Source organism: Lactuca saligna, chromosome 2 (genome assembly GCF_052625555.1).
Source record: "Lactuca saligna cultivar CGN05327 chromosome 2, ASM5262555v1, whole genome shotgun sequence".
Taxonomy (NCBI): Eukaryota; Viridiplantae; Streptophyta; class Magnoliopsida; order Asterales; family Asteraceae; genus Lactuca; species Lactuca saligna.
Window position 1 is genome coordinate 49,923,958 of NC_136418.1, and position 22,190 is coordinate 49,946,147.

At 31.7% G+C, this 22,190-nt stretch overlaps 2 pseudogenes; both read left to right on the forward strand.

The window, feature by feature from the left end:
* Positions 1 to 7,738: 7,738 nt before the first annotated feature.
* Positions 7,739 to 11,112, forward strand: LOC145029696 (nodulin homeobox-like; annotated as a pseudogene).
* Positions 11,113 to 18,793: 7,681 nt separating this feature from the next.
* Positions 18,794 to 22,167, forward strand: LOC145029697 (nodulin homeobox-like; annotated as a pseudogene).
* The last annotated feature ends 23 nt before the right edge of the window (positions 22,168 to 22,190 follow it).

Consider the following 22,190-nt stretch of genomic DNA (forward strand, 5'->3'; position numbering starts at 1 on the left):
ACCTTCTTAATAAATGGACTATTCCTAGTATCAAACCTAAATTCATTTATGAATTAGGAACTTTTGAAGAATTAGGTTTTATCCAAACTGTTAAAACTACAGAAGAGAATTTAACTATGAATGAAGATGACATGACAGTTCAGTTAATAAATCCACAAGATATTAATAAATACAAACATATTTATAATTACTTGCATATTGGTTTAGTGCAAATTGCTTTTAAACCATTAAAATTACAGGGATTACCTGAAAGACAAATATATAATATGATTCATAGAATGTTAATGTATAGCACAATTGCTAAAAATACAGGAAATAGTGATAAACAAGTAGCTAACATGCTAATTGCCGGATTCACTGGCCAATTAAAAGGCTGGTGGGACAATTATGTTGATGAAAAAACTCAACAAGCTATTCTTAATACAGTAAAAACAGAAAATGGAATAACTACTCCCAATGTGGTATACACTCTTACTTGTACCATAATAGAACATTTTACAGGAAGATGGTCAGATAATTCTGAAAACATTCGTACCTTATTAAATGGATTATTTTGTAAAACTCTTACGTCCTTTCGATGGTATAAGGATACTTTTTTAAGTAGAGTTATGGAGCTTAATGATTATAATAGTGTTTATTGGAAATCAAAATTCATAGATGGTTTGCCAAATCTTTTTGCTGAAAGAGTTAAAAACCAACTAAGAATAGATAATACAATTCCTTCCGAAGATTACACATATGGAAAATTAATAGGAACTTGTATCCAGGAAGGTTTGGCCCTATGTAGTGAAATAAAACTCAACCATCAAATAAAAACCCAACATCTTAATGAAAAAAGACAATTAGGAGAATTTTGTGATCAGTTCGGAATAGAAACCAGTAAAAATAAGAAGAAACAGAGAAAAGAATTCCAACAAAAAAAAAGATTTTATAAGAGAAAACATAACGATTTTAATAGAAAAGATAAACACATAAAAAAGAAATTTATTAAAAAGGAAAATAAAAAACCTCCTACTTGCTTTTCATGTGTAAAAACTGGTCATTATGCTAATAAATGCAGAAATAAAAAAATAAAGAAACAAATTAATAATATGGATATAAGTGAGGACATAAAACTTCAATTAATAAATTTAATAGATAATTCGTCAGACGGAGAGGAAATCTCAGACAATAATTCTGATATCAACATAACAGATTATGATTCTAATTCAGATTCTGAAGAAATTGAATGTAATTGTGATAATCTAGAACAATGTTCATGTAACATGGATCATCAATTATATCTAATCCAATCTCAATTTAAAGAAGATTTAACCATAAATGTAATTAGTAATGATATTGCAGACTTATTAAAAGAAGTAAATGATCCAGAAATAAGGCAGAAGATACTAGAAAGTTTAACTATCAAGGAACATAATATAAAATAAGAAGGAATTTATTCAATGAAAAATGTACATAATATGTTTAGAGAAAGAAGAAATAAAAATTCTACTAATATACCTACAGTACTGGACTTACAAGATGAAATTCAATCTCTAAAACAGGATATATCCAAAATAAAAAAGGATCAATTAATAAATAATCAAAGAATTGATAAATTAGAAAAATTACAAAGTAACCAGGATGCTAGTGCTAGCAATAATACTGATAATAATTTTCTTCAATCAATGGAACTAGTAATATCTAGAAAATGGCATGTTACAATTAATCTATTTATTACTTACAACTATCAAAGGAATTTTGTTGCCCTAATAGACAGCGGAGCAGATCTAAGTTGCATAAGAGAAGGATTAATACCTACAAAATATTTTCAAAAATCGACCCATATGTTAAGAGAAGTATCAGGTTCCAAATTAGATATTAGATATAAACTAACAGACGCAAAAATTTGTACAGAAAATGTCTGCATACCTATTAATTTCACTATAATTAAAAATATGACTAGTAATACAATGATTCTAGGAAATCCCTTTTTGGAAATGATATTACCTCTAACTATTGATAAAAATAAAATTGTAGGATCCTATAAGAATAAACCTGTTATATTAAATTTTGTCTCTGACCCTTACTCTATCTGGATCAATGAGTTAAATTTAAAGAAAAACCAAATAAACTTTCTTAAAGAAGAAAATAGAACGGTTCAAATAGATGAACAGTTAGAACAACCTAAATTACAGGAAAAAATTAAACTTTTAACAAACCAATTCTCCTTAAACATTTGTAATGACCATCCTAATGCTTTTTAGGAAAGAAAAAAACATATAGTTATGCTTCCCTATGAGAAAGGTTTCAATGAAAAACAAATTCCTACCAAGGCAAGACCATGTCAAATGAATTTTGAATATTTGAATATATGTAAAAAGAAATAACTTCCTTATTAGATAAAAATTTAATACAACCTTCTAAATCTCCATGGTCGTGTACCGCGTTTTATGTTAACAAACATTCAGAACAAGAAAGGGGAGTACCAAGACTTGTTATCAATTATAAGCCACTTAATAAGGTCTTAAAATGGATTAGGTATCCTATTCCTAATAAAAAGGATTTATTAGATCGTTTACATGACTCTTTAATATTCTCAAAGTTTGACTTAAAATCAGGGTATTGGCAAATTCAAATTGATACCAAGGATAGATATAAAACGGCCTTTAATGTTCCTTTTGGACAATCCGAATGGAATGTTATGCCATTCGGCCTAAAAAATGCCCCCTCGGAATTTCAAAATATAATGAATGATATATTTAATCCTTATAGCAATTTTATTATTGTTTATATAGATGATATTCTAGTATTCTCAAAAAATATCCAATAACATTTTGATCATCTGCATACTTTAGAAAAAATAATAATAAATAATGGTTCGGTAATATCACAATCTAAAATGTTGTTATTTCAAACAAAGGTAAGATCTTTGGGTCATAATATTGAAAAGGGACAAGTCATCCCTATACAAAGAAGTATAGATTTTGCTGCAAAATTCCCAGTTGAAATAAAAGATAAGACTCAGCTACAAAGATTTTTAGGTAGCCTGAATTATATATCACCTTTTTATAAAGATTTATCAATCGATAGTGCAATTCTTTATGACAGGTTAAAAAAGAACCCTGGTGCTTGGACTAGTAATCATACCCAAGCGGTTAAAAGAATAAAAGACAAAGTTAAAAATCTACCATGCTTATCTTTGGCTAATCCTAATTGGGAAAAGATAGTTGAAACAGATGCCTCTGAAATAGGGTTTGGTGGAATTTTAAATCAAATTCACCCTAACAATAAGCATGAATTTTTAGTCAGGTTTCATTCTGGAAAGTGGACTCCTAGTCAAAAGAATTATTCTACTACTGCTAAAGAAATTTTAGCATTAGTAAAATGTATTCTTAAATTTCAAGATGATTTATATAATCAACATTTCATTATAAAAACAGATTGTCAGGCAGCTAAATTCATGTTTAATAAAGACTTCAAACATGATGTTTCTAAACAAATGTTTACCAGATGGCAAGCTACATTAGCATGTTTTGATTTTGAAATTCAATACAAAAAAGGAAGTGATAATAGTCTTCCCGATTTTTTAACTAGAGAATTTCTGAATGAGTTATAGCCAACTAAGACAGTTATCTTATGATATCATTAATACAAAAAATTTAATTAATAAAGCGGAAATTGAATTAACCAACTTAACAAATGAACCATATTTCAGGAGAACAGTAATAAATTTAAGATTAATTGGTTTAAGAATTCAGCTCAAAAATCTTGAGAACAAACTTATATTACTCTTAAATTGACATTTTCAGGTAAATTTCTTATGGGTGACTCAAGATTACAAGTAAAGAATAATATTCATTGTAAACATATCAGGGTCTTAGAATCGTTTATCAAACAATGTAAAAAAGATAAAGATGGACCAATAACAAGAACTGACATGAAACGATATAACATTATGTTCAAATATCTTCATAAGAAAATCTCAGAAACTACATGCTAATTTGCAGGATGAATTCCAATCGAGGAAGAGGTCATCCTTCATACAGGGGTGGTTATGGTAGAGGCCGAGGAAATCCTGCGGCTTCAAGCAGTTCTTATAGAACTGGAAATTCGTCACAAGCAGATAATCAGTCTCTTCCAATTCCCGGAAGCCCATTATATGAGGAGTTTAAAGCATTTTTAGAATCAAAAAAGGAAAATATTCCTAGCTTCGCCCAAATGATCACAGATGGTGAAACCATCAACGATAATTTTGAATATAAGGAATCATCTCATAGAGATACTATTATTATCTTAGAACATAAAGATATAATGCTTTATTTTGAAAATAATGATGATCCATGGTTTTTAATGACAAGATACTTGGATACAGCAACATACGCTGGATATTCTTATAAACAAAGATTATATTATGAGAATATTTTGAAAATAACTGGATCAGTTGAATTTTCTCATTTTACATCCGGAGGTAATACCAGTGTTTACAATTTTAGCAAAGCCATTATCAAAAAGATCATATCACCTGAGGAATGGGGATTGAGTACCCTTAAAGAAAAAGAGTTTATACTCCCTCCTTCGAAGATACCAATGAAATTTACATACTGGGATTATATTGAAAGCTTTCATAAAGCCTTCCTATATGAGAACCCTCAAAGAAAACATACTTGGTTCTTTAAAGTATGTGAAAAGGTTTATAACCAAAGTAAAGATATACCAAATTGGTTCAGTAATTGGTGGATCTCATATGGCCCAAGTATAGATATTCTCCCTGAGGAACCATTTAGAAAATTATATGGGGAATGGTTACCCGTCTCTCCTAGATACCAAAACCAAGCCGTTCCTTTGAAATCAGAAGGGTTGGAAGCAATATCTTCCATGCATTTTTTCATGGAATTTTCTATTCCGTGGATTTGGAAATGGTCCCCACATGTGGATTATACTCCCTCCAAATTTCCTTCTCTACAAAGGTCATATTTTACTAAATTCTGGCCTAAAATGCTTCATAAAAATCCAGAAACAAAAATTCTTAATGCACAGGAAACAATTGATCATATCAATCAGCAAATTAAGAAATACCAAGACCAGAAAAAATTCTCGGAAATAGCCTCCTCGACAGAAGCAGCCCCCTCAACTTCTCAAAAGGTCAATCTAACTAAAGAAGAAATAATCAAGTCATTCAGGTTATACTGTTCTGAATTAAAAGAAAACCTTAAAAGGTTTACAAAACATGAAAATGCAAAAGATGAAGGTTCAAGTGAAGATATTTCAGATAATATGTTAGTTGATAACCACAGCCAAAGACAGTTTTTAGCGGGAGAATCCCAGCCAGATGATGAAGGATTTCCAGAAGAAGACCTCCCCATTGATTGCATGATTGACATGATTGAGGAATCAATCACTCAAAGAAAGAATCTTTCCAAGACAAAAAGGATAGCACCACAATAGACTCAAGGTGACAGGTGGATGGACCAAAATAAAAGAGGATGATATTCTTCCAAAATTATTGAAGACAAAGAATAATATTCGTCAGATATTATTAAAGCAAGGGAATCAAACAAAGAGTCATTTCTACTTTTCTAAAAGCTGTTTGCCAATGCTAAATGTAATAATTTAGGTTTCGTTTGTTTTTTTTGTGGCCTCCTGATCTATTTAAGTAGCCTCTCTCTTATGTTTGAGACAGGCCTGGAGCCATTTCTATATTTCTCTCTTGTAGTCTACTCTTGTAAAAAATCCTTCTGCAATAAATAGTTTTAAATGAAAAAAAAAAAAAAAAAAAAAGTCCGGAAAAAAGGCAAAGTCGTGTTTTAGCCCAGCTTTTATAACCACGGTGTTGTTTTAGGGCGTTTTACTCATTGACTCGCCTAGCCCGCCTGACTCTTCTAAATATTTTAAAATTTTATTATTTTATTTTGTTTGGACTTTAAATTTTACTCATATCGTTATGGTCCTGCATGACATGTGGTAAAAAAAAAAAAAAAGAGCCCGGAGAAAAAGGCAAAGTCGTGTTTTAGCCCTGCTTTTATAACCACGGTGTTGTTTTAGGGCGTTTTACTCATTGACTCGCCTAGCCCGCCTAACTCTTCTAAATATTTTAAAATTTTCTTATTTTATTTTGTTTGGTCTTTAAATTTTACTCATATCGTTAAGGTTCTGCATGACATGTGGTATCAGAGCCATGAAATACAGTTCTTAGGGACGCTAGAAATAAAAATTGGAAACAATCTTTAATAGGTATAATAGAATCTAGTTTGTCTCCTGGACCGGTATATTTTAATGTTTACCCAAATTTACAACTTTCTTTGTCTGATAAGAATATTTTTCAAGCATTAACATTAAATGTCAAAACTCATGGTTATAATTATTTACCAGGATCGGAAGTAATATGTATATGTTATCGTATATATTTTAAACCATTAAAAACGATGAATACTAAATGTAAGAAAGTAAATAAACCTATAAATGAAACAATTTTAATAGAAAGTAATTTCTATATGTCAAAAATTACAACTAGAAAAGCCATAAAATGGGATGAAATAAAATTTCCCCAACACTGGATTTTAGAAGATAATATAACACCCACGCCTTTAATAAATAATAATATAGAAAGTATTATACAAACTTCTGATGGGGCCGTTACTATAGAATTTAACAAGGAAATAGAATATGAACACAACCTAATAAAACGAACAAGATCGGCAAGATCTTCACATTCATACATATCACCATTAGATTATAATGTAGAAGTCCCCTCTACTCGTGCTTCTGTTGATATCAGAAAAATAAATAATGTAAATATACATGATGATATTGTGTATGAGGTGGAGGCATCTACTCCTTCTAAAATGAATTTTACAGTTTAATGGATTTAGACGAAAAAATAGATTTTAGCCCTGGTTCTCAGGCAAGAAAAATTATTTCAGAAGAATTTTATTCAACTAAATGGACATTTTTTAAAGATTGGTTATTTAAAAATTATTCTAAAGAGGAGTTACAAGAGATACAAAATACATTTTATGAACATTTATCCTCTATAAATCAGATTATACATTTTATTCCTTGGTTTACTTATACTTTTCTACATGATATTCACAACATAGAAAGAGATTATACTCTATCAGGAGACAAGATAATAACAAGCATATTTCCACCTCAAATCCCTTTTACAATTACAAATAACAACGTTACCATAAAATTTTCAGCTTATCAAAAACTTTTTGTAGAAAAGACTCCTACTGTAGATATAAATCATATTAATAGTATGATCCAACAATTAAATTTCCATAATTTATATTCTATAATAATAGGAGAACAATTAATGGATTTACATAAAAAAATAGAAAAAATAAATAGTCAGAAAGAGATAATAATAAAAAGAAAAGAGAAAGAAAAACAAATAAACGCTACTATTCAACCACCACCAAATATTACTGGTTATAAATTAAAAAACTACGATTATATGCTAGATATTATACAAGAACAAATGAAAAAACTACATATTAATACCATAAATAAAGACTCGGATGATGAGTCAGACATAGATGAGGCCCAAATAAATAAAATTAATAATTACGACAGTAAATTTGCTAGAAAGCATGTCAAAAGATTATATTATTATCCAAGACCAAGTCCCCAAGATGTCCTACACGAGGAACAAGAATATGAAATTAATAATAGTTACAGTGGTAAAAATGTTTATGAATGGAATCTAGATGGATATACTGAAAGACAAATATATAATATGATTCATAGAATGTTAATGTATAGCACAATTGCTAAAAATACAGGCAATAGTGATAAACAAGTAGCTAACATGCTAATTGCCGGATTCACTGGCCAATTAAAAGGCTGGTGGGACAATTATGTTGATGAAAAAACTCAACAAGCTATTCTTAATACAGTAAAAACAGAAAATGGAACAACTACTCCCAATGAGGTATACACTCTTACTTGTACCATAATAGAACATTTTACAGGAAGATGGTCAGATAATTCTGAAAACATTCGTACCTTATTAAATGGATTATTTTGTAAAACTCTTACGTCCTCTCGATGGTATAAGGATACTTTTTTAAGTAGAGTTATGGAGCTTAATGATTGTAATAGTGTTTATTGGAAATCAAAATTCATAGATGGTTTGCCAAATCTTTTTGCTGAAAGAGTTAAAAACCAACTAAGAATAGATAATACAATTCCTTACGAAGATTACACATATGGAAAATTAATAGGAACTTGTATCCAGGAAGGTTTGGCCCTATGTAGTGAAATAAAACTCAACCATCAAATAAAAACCCAACATCTTAATGAAAAAAGACAATTAGGAGAATTTTGTGATCAGTTCGGAATAGAAACCAGTAAAAATAAGAAGAAACAGAGAAAAGAATTCCAACAGAAAAAAAGATTTTATAAGAGAAAACATAACGATTTTAATAGAAAAGATAAACACATAAAAAAGAAATTTATTAAAAAGGAAAATAAAAAACCTCCTACTTGCTTTTCATGTGGAAAAACTGGTCATTATGCTAATAAATGCAGAAATAAAAAAATAAAGAAACAAATTAATAATATGGATATAAGTGAGGACATAAAACTTCAATTAATAAATTTAATAGATAATTCGTCAGACGGAGAGGAAATCTCAGACAATAATTCTGATATCAACATAACAGATTATGATTCTAATTCAAATTCTGAAGAAATTGAATGTAATTGTGATAATCTAGAACAATGTTCATGTAACATGGATCATCAATTATATCTAATCCAATCTCAATTTAAAGAAGATTTAACCATAAATGTAATTAGTAATGATATTGCAGACTTATTAAAAGAAGTAAATGATCCAGAAATAAGGCAGAAGATACTAGAAAATTTAGCTATCAAAGAGTTACATACACTAAGTTCTCAAGAGCTTAGCAAGTTAATTAGGGATGCAGACAATGATACTATTCAATGGACTACCAGCACTGGATCTTCAAATCAGATCGATGTGGAAGCCCTAGCAAGAAATTTTGTGATTCACCTAATTGCAAAACTTTTGTCTTCTAAGAGAGATGAAGAACTCTTCAGATACTTGTTAGGTGGTATTCGACTATTACATTCCCTGTGTGATCTTGCACCCCGCAACAACAAACTTGAACAGATTTTGCTTGATGATCTCAAAATATCTGAACAGATGCTTGATTTGATCTTTTACCTAATCACTGTTCTTGCTAGCTTTAAAAAGGAAAGTCAACTTGCTCTGGTGCATTCAGCACTGTTGGCCTGCAGTCTGTATCTGTTAACAGCCTTTATTTCTTCACAATGGAATGAACTTGCACTAGTCCTTCTTGCACACCCTAAGGTTGATATATTTTTGCCTGTAGCTTTTGTTGCTGTCCACATAGACATTCAGTTTCTTCAAGTGAGGTTGTCTCAGTTTACTGATACTGGCATGCGGTCAAATCTTGCTGAAGTCAACCGTCTGTGTCAGCATTGTGAAGCTTCACTTCAATTTCTTCAGTCACTTTGCCAACAAAGATTCTTTCGTGAGGGCCTCGTTAAAAATAAGGAACTATGCGGAGAAGGTGGCATACTTTTGTTGGCTCATGACATCATGAAATTACCATTCTGTGAAGAATCGTATCTTATGGTTGTTGTTTCCAGGCTAAAGTCAAAAGTCTTGTCTATTCTACTGCATCTTTGTGAAGTAGAAAGCGTCTCTTTCTTGGATGTGGCTGCCAGCACTACTGCGGGTTTGACTTTAGCAAAGTCAACTATATTCCAGGTTCTTGAATTGTTGAAGACAATGTTTCGTGGAGATCTGAATGGGCTTTCTGCTTTCTCTGACAAAACCTATCCACGTGGACTTCTGTAACTTAATGCAATGCGATTAACAGACATTCTCTCTGATGATTCTAACTTTAGATCTTACATCACCATGAACTTTACTGAAGTTCTGACAACAATATTTTTGCTACCACATGCGGAGTTCCTGTCTAGTTGGTGCTCCTCTGAGTCTCGGCTTTCAGAAGAAGATGCAACTCTGGATTATGATTCGTTGGCAGCAGCCGGATGGGTTTTGGGTGTGCTGACATCATCAGATGTTCCGGAATCTACTTTTAATGCGTGTCGTGTTTCTCGGACTTCTTATGCGTTTCAGAGAACATCTTTACTTGTTAAAGTTGTAGCAAATCTCACTTGTTTTATTCCGGATTTATGTAAAGAGGAGAAGGATCTCTTCCTTAATACATTCCTGCAGTGCTTGCAGAAAGAAATTCCTAATTTACCATATGGAGTTTCTAATGATGCTGGAGCTAAAAAGGCTGATGTCATTAGCCAAAACCTGCGTTCCCTATTGGTTCATGCAAAATCATTAATTCCTGGATTCCTTAATCAGGATGATGTACAGCTGTTTAGGGTATTCATTTCTCAGCTGGATCCACTAATTACTCCAGAATCCAATATCGACAAAACCGAAGAGGGTAACGCTGGGAATCAAGGATCTCCAAATCCACATGGAAACGAGACAAGGGCGTTTCTGACAATTCAGTTGTGGAAGAACTGAACCAGTTAAATATAGATCCATCTAATGCTTTAGTTAGGCAAGAACACCGGATTGATTTGCCTCAAAGTTTTAATGCTAGGGTTTTTCATGAAAGCGAAGGAGATGGTCAAAACATTGAAACAAATGGATTGGATTCAAATGGCATGGCAAGTGAGGAAAAATAGCTGAGCAAAAGGAAACACAACATAATGAATCACATGCAAGTAACCATGATTGAACAAGCTTTACAGAATGAGCCTGACATGCAGAGGAAAGCTGCCTCAATTCAAATATGGGCTGATAAACTTAGTCTTCATGGTTCTGAAATTTCTGCCTCGCAGCTCAAGAATTGGTTGAATAACCGTAAGGCGAAACTAGCACGTGCGGCTGCTAAGGATGCGTGTGTGGCTTCAAGCGGGGAGAAGCAAGGTGGGGGGTCAGGAACGGACCCGGTTTCCGACACGCTGGAGAATCCTGATGAGTTCTTTGACCTGGCTCCATCTGGTTCTGGTGGTCAAGGTCAAGGAAGTCAACACAACAGAAACTTGGAAGCCCAATATGTTATCCATACAGATGGAGAAAAGAATATGAAATACCAAAAAATTTAGACCTTCTTAATAAATGGACTATTCCTAGTATCAAACCTAAATTCATTTATGAATTAGGAACTTTTGAAGAATTAGGTTTTATCCAAACTGTTAAAACTACAGAAGAGAATTTAACTATGAATGAAGATGACATGACAGTTCGGTTAATAACTCCACAAGATATTAATAAATACAAACATATTTATAATTACTTGCATATTGGTTTAGTGCAAATTGCTTTTAAACCATTAACATTACAAGGATTACCTGAAAGACAAATATATAATATGATTCATAGAATGTTAATGTATAGCACAATTGCTAAAAATACAGGAAATAGTGATAAACAAGTAGCTAAAATGCTAATTGTCGGATTCACTGGCCAATTAAAAGGCTGGTGGGACAATTATGTTGATGAAAAAACTCAACAAGCTATTCTCAATACAGTAAAAACAGAAAATGGAATAACTACTCCCAATGTGGTATACACTCTTACTTGTACCATAATAGAACATTTTACAGGAAGATGGTCAGATAATTCTGAAAACATTCGTACCTTATTAAATGGATTATTTTGTAAAACTCTTACGTCCTTTCGATGGTATAAGGATACTTTTTTAAGTAGAGTTATGGAGCTTAATGATTATAATAGTGTTTATTGGAAATCAAAATTCATAGATGGTTTGCCAAATCTTTTTGCTGAAAGAGTTAAAAACCAACTAAGAAAAGATAATACAATTCCTTACGAAGATTACACATATGGAAAATTAATAGGAACTTGTATCCAGGAAGGTTTGGCCCTATGTAGTGAAATAAAACTCAACCATCAAATAAAAACCCAACATCTTAATGAAAAAAGACAATTAGGAGAATTTTGTGATCAGTTCGGAATAGAAACCAGTAAAAATAAGAAGAAACAGAGAAAAGAATTCCAACAGAAAAAAAGATTTTATAAGAGAAAACATAACGATTTTAATAGAAAAGATAAACACATAAAAAAGAAATTTATTAAAAAGGAAAATAAAAAACCTCCTACTTGCTTTTCATGTGGAAAAACTGGGCATTATGCTAATAAATGCAAAAATAAAAAAATAAAGAAACAAATTAATAATATGGATATAAGTGAGAACATAAAACTTCAATTAATAAATTTAATAGATAATTCGTCAGACGGAGGGGAAATCTCAGACAATAATTCTGATATCAACATAACAGATTATGATTCTAATTCAGATTCTGAAGAAATTGAATGTAATTGTGATAATCTAGAACAATGTTCATGTAACATGGATCATCAATTATATCTAATCCAATCTCAATTTAAAGAAGATTTAACCATAAATGTAATTAGTAATGATATTGCAGACTTATTAAAAGAAGTAAATGATCCAGAAATAAGGCAGAAGATATTAGAAAGTTTAACTATCAAGGAACATAATATAAAAGAAGAAGGAATTTATTCAATGAAAAATGTACATAATATGTTAAGAGAAAGAAGAAATAAAAATTCTACTAATATACCTACAGTACAGGACTTACAAGATGAAATTCAATCTTTAAAACAGGATATATCCAAAATAAAAAAGGATCAATTAATAAATAATCAAAGAATTGATAAATTAGAAAAATTACAAAGTAACCAGGATGCTAGTGCTAGCAATAATACTGATAATAATTTTCTTCAATCAATGGAACTAGTAATATCTAGAAAATGGCATGTTACAATTAATCTATTTATTACTTACAACTATCAAAGGAATTTTGTTGCCCTAATAGACAGCGGAGCATATCTAAATTGCATAAGAGAAGGATTAATACCTACAAAATATTTTCAAAAATCAACACATACGTTAAGAGAAGTATCAGGTTCCAAATTAGATATTAGATATAAACTAACAGACGCAAAAATTTGTACAGAAAATGTCTGCATACCTATTAATTTCACTATAATTAAAAATATGACTAGTAATACAATGATTCTAGGAAATCCCTTTTTGGAAATGATATTACCTCTAACTATTGATAAAAATAAAATTGTAGGATCCTATAAGAATAAACCTGTTATATTAAATTTTGTCTCTGACCCTTACTCTATCTGGATCAATGAGTTAAATTTAAAGAAAAACCAAATAAACTTTCTTAAAGAAGAAATTAGAACGGTTCAAATAGATGAACAGTTAGAACAACCTAAATTACAGGAAAAAATTAAACTTTTAACAAACCAATTTTCCTTAAACATTTGTAATGACCATCCCAATGCTTTTTGGGAAAGAAAAAAACATATAGTTATGCTTCCCTATGAGGAAGGTTTCAATGAAAAACAAATTCCTACCAAGGCAAGACCATGTCAAATGAATTTTGAATATTTGAATATATGTAAAAAAGAAATAACTTCCTTATTAGATAAAAATTTAATACAACCTTCTAAATCTCCATGGTCGTGTACCGCGTTTTATGTTAACAAACATTCAGAACAAGAAAGGGGAGTACCAAGACTTGTTATCAATTATAAGCCACTTATCCTATTCCTAATAAAAAGGATTTATTACATCGTTTACATGACTCTTTAATATTCTCAAAGTTTGACTTAAAATCAGGGTATTGGCAAATTCAAATTGATACCAAGGATAGATATAAAACGGCCTTTAATGTTCCTTTTGAACAATACGAATGGAATGTTATGCCATTCGGCCTAAAAAATGCCCCTTCGGAATTTCAAAATATAATGAATGATATATTTAATCCTTATAGCAATTTTATTATTGTTTATATAGATGATATTCTAGTATTCTCAAAAAATATCCAAGAACATTTTGATCATCTGCATACTTTTGAAAAAATAATAATAAATAATGGTCTGGTAATATCACAATCTAAAATGTCGTTATTTCAAACAAAGGTAAGATTTTTGGGTCATAATATTGAAAAGGGACAACTCATCCCTATACAAAGAAGTATAGATTTTGCTGCAAAATTCCCAGATGAAATAAAAGATAAGACTCAGCTACAAAGATTTTTAGGTAGCCTGAATTATATATCACCTTTTTATAAATATTTATCAACCGATAGTGCAATTCTTTATGACAGGTTAAAAAAGAACCCTGGTGCTTGGACTAGTAATCATACCCAAGCGGTTAAAAGAATAAAAGACAAAGTTAAAAATCTACCATGCTTATCTTTGGCTAATCCTAATTGGGAAAAGATAGTTGAAACAGATGCCTCTGAAATAGGGTTTGGAGGAATTTTAAAACAAATTCACCCTAACAATAAGCATGAATTTTTAGTCAGGTTTCATTCTGGAAAGTGGACTCCTAGTCAAAAGAATTATTCTACTACTGCTAAAGAAATTTTAGCATTAGTAAAATGTATTCTTAAATTTCAAGATGATTTATATAATCAACATTTCATTATAAAAACAGATTGTCAGGCAGCTAAATTCATGTTTAATAAAGACTTCAAACATGATGTTTCTAAACAAATGTTTACCAGATGGCAAGCTACATTAGCATGTTTTGATTTTGAAATTCAATACAAAAAAGGAAGTGATAATAGTCTTCCCGATTTTTTAACTAGAGAATTTCTGAATGAGTTATAGCCAACTAAGACAGTTATCTTATGATATCATTAATACAAAAAATTTAATTAATAAAGCGGAAATTGAATTAACCAACTTAACAAATGAACCATATTTCAGGAGAACAGTAATAAATTTAAGATTAATTGGTTTAAGAATTCAGCTCAAAAATCTTGAGAACAAACTTATATTACTCTTAAATTGACATTTTCAGGTAAATTTCTTATGGGTGACTCAAGATTACAAGTAAAGAATAATATTCATTGTAAACATATCAGGGTCTTAGAATCATTTATCAAACGAAGTAAAAAAGATAAAGATAGACCAATAACAAGAACTGACATGAAACGATATAACATTATGTTCAAATATCTTCATAAGAAAATCTCAGAAACTACATGCTAATTTGCAGGATGAATTCCAATCGAGGAAGAGGACATCCTTCATACAGGGGTGGTTATGGTAGAGGCCGAGGAAATCCTGCGGCTTCAAGCAGTTCTTATAGAACTGGAAATTCGTCACAAGCAGATAATCAGTCTCTTCCAATTCCCGGAAGCCCATTATATGAGGAGTTTAAAGCATTTTTAGAATCAAAAAAGGAAAATATTCCTAGCTTCGCCCAAATGATCACAGATGGTGAAACCATCAACGATAATTTTGAATATAAGGAATCATCTCATAGAGATACTATTATTATCTTAGAACATAAAGATATAATGCTTTATTTTGAAAATAATGATGATCCATGGTTTTTAATGACAAGATACTTGGATACAGCAACATACGCTGGATATTCTTATAAACAAAGATTATATTATGAGAATATTTTGAAAATAACTGGATCAGTTGAATTTTCTCATTTTACATCCGGAGGTAATACCAGTGTTTACAATTTTAGCAAAGCCATTATCAAAAAGATCATATCACCTGAGGAATGGGGATTGAGTACCCTTAAAGAAAAAGAGTTTATACTCCCTCCTTCGAAGATACCAATGAAATTTACATACTGGGATTATATTGAAAGCTTTCATAAAGCCTTCCTATATGAGAACCCTCAAAGAAAACATACTTGGTTCTTTAAAGTATGTGAAAAGGTTTATAACCAAAGTAAAGATATACCAAATTGGTTCAGTAATTGGTGGATCTCATATGGCCCAAGTATAGATATTCTCCCTGAGGAACCATTTAGAAAATTATATGGGGAATGGTTACCCGTCTCTCTTAGATACCAAAACCAAGTCGTTCCTTTGAAATCAGAAGGGTTGGAAGCAATATCTTCCATGCATTTTTTGATGGAATTTTCTATTCCGTGGATTTGGAAATGGTCCCCACATGTGGATTATACTCCCTCCAAATTTCCTTCTCTACAAAGGTCATATTTTACTAAATTCTGGCCTAAAATGCTTCATAAAAATCCAGAAACAAAAATTTTTAATGCCAAGACCAGAAAAAATTCTCGGAAATAGCCTCCTCGACAGAAGCAGCCCCCTCAACTTCTCAAAAGGTCAATCTAACTAAAGAAGAAATAATCAAGTCATTCAGGTTATACTGTTCTGAATTAAAAGAAAACCTTAAAAGGTTTACAAAACATGAAAATGCAAAAGATGAAGGTTCAAGTGAAGATATTTCAGATAATATGTCAGTTGATAACCACAGCCAAACACAATTTTTAGCGGGAGAATCCCAGCCAGATGATGAAGGATTTCCAGAAGAAGACCTCCCCATTGATTGCATGATTGACATGATTGAGGAATCAATCACTCAAATAAAGAATCTTTCCAAGACAAAAAGGACAGCACCACAATAGACTCAAGGTGACAGGTGGATGGACCAAAATAAAAGAGGATGATATTCTTCCAAAATTATTGAAGACAAAGAATAATATTCGTCAGATATTATTAAAGCAAGGGAATCAAACAAAGAGTTAGTTCTACTTTTCTAAATGTTGTTTGCCAATGCTAAATGTAATAATTTAGGTTTTGTTTGTTTTTTTGTGGCCTCCGGATCTATTTAAGTAGCCTCTCTCTTATGTTTGAGACAGGCCTGGAGCCATTTCTATATTTCTCACTTGTAATCTACTCTTGTAAAAAATCCTTCTGCAATAAATAGTTTTAAATGAAAAAAAAAAGTCCAGAAAAAAGGCAATGTCGTGTTTTAGCCCAGCTTTTATAACCACGGTGTTGTTTTAGGGCGTTTTACTCATTGACTCGCCTAGCCCGCCTGACTCTTCTAAATATTTTAAAATTTTCTTATTTTATTTTGTTTGGTCTTTAAATTTTACTCATATCGTTATGGTCCTGCATGACATGTGGTAAAAAAAAAAAAAAAAAAAAAAAAAAAAAAAAAAAAAAGAGTCCGGAGAAAAAGGCAAAGTCGTGTTTTAGCCCTGCTTTTATAACCACGGTGTTGTTTTAGGGCGTCTTACTCATTGACTCGCCTAGCCCGCCTGACTCTTCTAAATATTTTAAAATTTTCTTATTTTATTTTGTTTGGTCTTTAAATTTTACTCATATCGTTATGGTCCTGCATGACATGTGGTATCAGAGCCATGAAATACAGTTCTTAGGGACGCTAGAAATAAAAATTGGAAACAATCTTTAATAGGTATAATAGAATCTAGTTTGTCTCATGGACCGGTATATTTTAATGTTTACCCAAATTTACAACTTTCTTTGTCTGATAAGAATATTTTTCAAGCATTAACATTAAATGTCAAAACTCATGGTTATAATTATTTACCAGGATCGGAAGTAATATGTATATGTTATCGTATATATTTTAAACCATTAAAAACGATGAATCCTAAATGTAAGAAAGTAAATAAACCTATAAATGAAACAATTTTAATAGAAAGTAATTTCGATATGTCAAAAATTACAACTAGAAAAGCCATAAAATGGGATGAAATAAAATTTCCCCAACACTGGATTTTAGAAGATAATATACCACCCACGCCTTTAATAAATAATAATATAGAAAGTATTATACAAACTTCTGATGGGGCCGTTACTATAGAATTTAACAAGGAAATAGAATATGAACACAACCTAATAAAACGAACAAGATCGGCAAGATCTTCACATTCATACATATCACCATTAGATTATAATGTATAAGTCCCCTCTACTCGTGCTTCTGTTGATATCAGAAAAATAAATAATCTAAATATACATGATGATATTGCGTATGAGGCGGAGGCATCTACTCCTTCTGAAATGAATTTTACAGTTTAATGGATTTAGATGAAAAAATAGATTTTAGCCCTGGTTCACAGGCAAGAAAAATTATTTCAGAAGAATTTTATTCAACTAAATGGACATTTTTTAAGGATTGGTTATTTAAAAATTATTCTAAAGAGGAGTTACAAGAGATACAAAATACATTTTATGAACATTTATCCTCTATAAATCAGATTATACATTTTATTCCTTGGTTTACTTATACTTTTCTACATGATATTCACAACATAGAAAGAGATTATACTCTATCAGGAGACAAGATAATAACAAGCATATTTCCACCTCAAATCCCTTTTACAATTACAAATAACAACGTTACCATAAAATTTTCAGCTTATCAAAAACTTTTTGAAGAAAAGACTCCTACTGTAGATATAAATCATATTAATAGTATGATCCAACAATTAAATTTCCATAATTTATATTCTATAATAATAGGAGAACAATTAATGGATTTACATAAAAAATAGAAAAAATAAATAGTCAGAAAGAGATAATAATAAAAAGAAAAGAGAAAGAAAAACAAATAAACGCTACTATTCAACCACCACCAAATATTACTGGTTATAAATTAAAAAACTACGATTATATGCTAGATATTATACAAGAACAAATGAAAAAACTACATATTAATACCATAAATAAAGACTCGGATGATGAGTCAGACATAGATGAGGCCCAAATAAATAAAATTAATAATTACGACAGTAAATTTGCTAGAAAGCCTGTCCAAAGATTATATTATTATCCAAGACCAAGTCCCCAAGATCTCCTACACGAGGAACAAGAATATGAAATTAGTAATAGTTACAGTGGTAAAAATGTTTATGAATGGAATCTAGATGGATATACTGAAAGACAAATATATAATATGATTCATAGAATGTTAATGTATGGCACAATTGCTAAAAATACAGGAAATAGTGATAAACAAGTAGCTAACATGCTAATTGCCGGATTCACTGGCCAATTAAAAGGCTGGTGGGACAATTATGCTGATGAAAAAACTCAACAAGCTATTCTTAATACAGTAAAAACAGAAAATGGAATAACTACTCCCAATGTGGTATACACTCTTACTTGTACCATAATAGAACATTTTACAGGAAGATGGTCAGATAATTCTGATAACATTCGTACCTTATTAAATGGATTATTTTGTAAAACTCTTACGTCCTTTCGATGGTATAAGGATACTTTTTTAAGTAGAGTTATGGAGCTTAATGATTGTAATAGTGTTTATTGGAAATCAAAATTCATAGATGGTTTGCCAAAACTTTTTGCTGAAAGAGTTAAAAACCAACTAAGAAAAGATAATACAATTCCTTACGAAGATTACACATATGGAAAATTAATAGGAACTTGTATCCAGGAAGGTTTGGCCCTATGTAGTGAAATAAAACTCAACCATCAAATAAAAACCCAACATCTTAATGAAAAAAGACAATTAGGAGGATTTTGTGATCAGTTCGGAATTGAAACCTATAAAAATAAGAAGAAACAGAGAAAAGAATTCCAACAGAAAAAAAGATTTTATAAGAGAAAACATAACGATTTTAATAGAAAAGATAAACACATAAAAAAGAAATTTATTAAAAAGGAAAATAAAAAACCTCCTACTTGCTTTTCATGTGTAAAAACTGGTCATTATGCTAATAAATGCAGAAATAAAAAAATAAAGAAACAAATTAATAATATGGATATAAGTGAGGACATAAAACTTCAATTAATAAATTTAATAGATAATTCGTCAGACGGAGAGGAAATCTCAGACAATAATTCTGATATCAACATAACAGATTATGATTCTAATTCAGATTCTGAAGAAATTGAATGTAATTGTGATAATCTAGAACAATGTTCATGTAACATGGATCATCAATTATATCTAATCCAATCTCAATTTAAAGAAGATTTAACCATAAATGTAATTAGTAATGATATTGCAGACTTATTAAAAGAAGTAAATGATCCAGAAATAAGGCAGAAGATACTAGAAAATTTAGCTATCAAAGAGTTACATACACTAAGTTCTCAAGAGCTTAGCAAGTTAATTAGGGATGCAGACAATGATACTATTCAATGGACTACCAGCACTGGATCTTCAAATCAGATCGATGTGGAAGCCCTAGCAAGAATATTGTGATTCACCTAATTGCAAAACTTTTGTCTTCTAAGAGAGATGAAGAACTCTTTAGATACTTGTTAGGTGGTATTCGACTATTACATTCCCTGTGTGATCTTGCACCCCGCAACAACAAACTTGAACAGATTTTGCTTGATGATCTGAAAATATCTGAACAGATGCTTGATTTGATCTTTTACCTAATCACTGTTCTTGCTAGCTTTAAAAAGGAAAGTCAACTTGCTCTGGTGCATTCAGCACTGTTGGCCTGCAGTCTGTATCTGTTAACAGCCTTTATTTCTTCACAATGGAATGAACTTGCACTAGTCCTTCTTGCACACCCTAAGGTTGATATATTTTTGCCTGTAGCTTTTGCTGCTGTCCACATAGACATTCAGTTTCTTCAGGTGAGGTTGTCTCAATTTACTGATACTGGCATGCGGTCAAATCTTGCTGAAGTCAACCGTCTGTGTCAGCATTGTGAAGCTTCACTTCAATTTCTTCAGTCACTTTGCCAACAAAGATTCTTTCGTGAGCGCCTCGTTAAAAATAAGGAACTATGCGGAGAAGGTGGCATACTTTTATTGGCTCATGACATCATGAAATTACCATTCTGTGAAGAATCGTATCTTATGGCTATTGTTTCCAGGCTAAAGTCAAAAGTCTTGTCTATTCTACTGCATCTTTGTGAAGTAGAAAGCGTCTCTTTCTTGGATGTGGCTGCCAGCACTACTGCGGGTTTGACTTTAGCAAAGTCAACTATATTCCAGGTTCCTGAATTGTTGAAGACAATGTTTCGTGGAGATCTGAATGGGCTTGCTGCTTTCTCTGATAAAACCTATCCACATGGACTTCTACAACTTAATGCAATGCGATTAACAGACATTCTCTCTGATGATTCTAACTTTAGATCTTACATCACCATGAACTTTACTGAAGTTCTGACAACAATATTTTTGCTACCACATGCGGAGTTCCTGTCTAGTTGGTGCTCCTCTGAGTCTCGGCTTTCAGAAGAAGATGCAACTCTTGATTATGATTCGTTGGCAGCAGCCGGATGGGTTTTGGGTGTGCTGACATCATCAGATGTTCCGGAATCTACTTTTAATGCGTGTCGTGTTTCTCGGACTTCTTATGCGTTTCAGAGAACATCTTTACTTGTTAAAGTTGTAGCAAATCTCACTTGTTTTATTCCGGATTTATGTAAAGAGGAGAAGGATCTCTTCCTTAATACATTCCTGCAGTGCTTGCAGAAGGAAATTCGTAATTTACCATATGGAGTTTCTAATGATGCTGGAGCTGAAAAGGCTGCTGTCATTAGCCAAAACCTGCATTCCCTATTGGTTCATGCAGAATCATTAATTCCTGGATTCCTTAATCAGGATGATGTACAGTTGTTTAGGGTATTCATTTCTCAGCTGGATCCACTAATTACTCCAGAATCCAATATCGACAAAACCGAAGAGGGTAACGCTGGGAATCAAGGATCTCCAAATCCACATGGAAACGAGAACAAGGGCGTTTCTGACAATTCAGTTGTGGAAGAACTGAACCAGTTAAATATAGATCCATCTAATGCTTTAGTTAGGCAAGAACACCGGATTGATTTGCCTCAAAGTTTTAATGCTAGGGTTTTTCATGAAAGCGAAGGAGATGGTCAAAACATTGAAACAAATGGATTGGATTCAAATGGCTTGGCAAGTGAGGAAAAACAGCTGAGAAAAAGGAAACGCAACATAATGAATCACATGCAAGTAACCATGATTGAACAAGCTTTACAGAATGAGCCTGACATGCAGAGGAAAGCTGCCTCAATTCAATTATGGGATGATAAACTTAGTCTTCATGGTTCTGAAATTTCTACCTCGCAGCTCAAGAATTGGTTGAATAACCGTAAGGCGAAACTAGCACGTGCGGCTGCTAAGGATGCGCGTGTGGCTTCATGCGGGGAGAAGCAAGGTGGGGGGTCAGGAACGGACCCGGTTTCCGACACGCCGGAGAGTCCTGATGAGTTCTTTGACCAGGCTCCATCTGGTTCTGGTGGTCAAGGTCAAGGAAGTCAACACAACAGAAACTTGGAAGCCCAATATGTTATGCATACAGATGGGGAAAAGAATATGAAATACCAAAAAATTTAGACCTTCTTAATAAATGGACTATT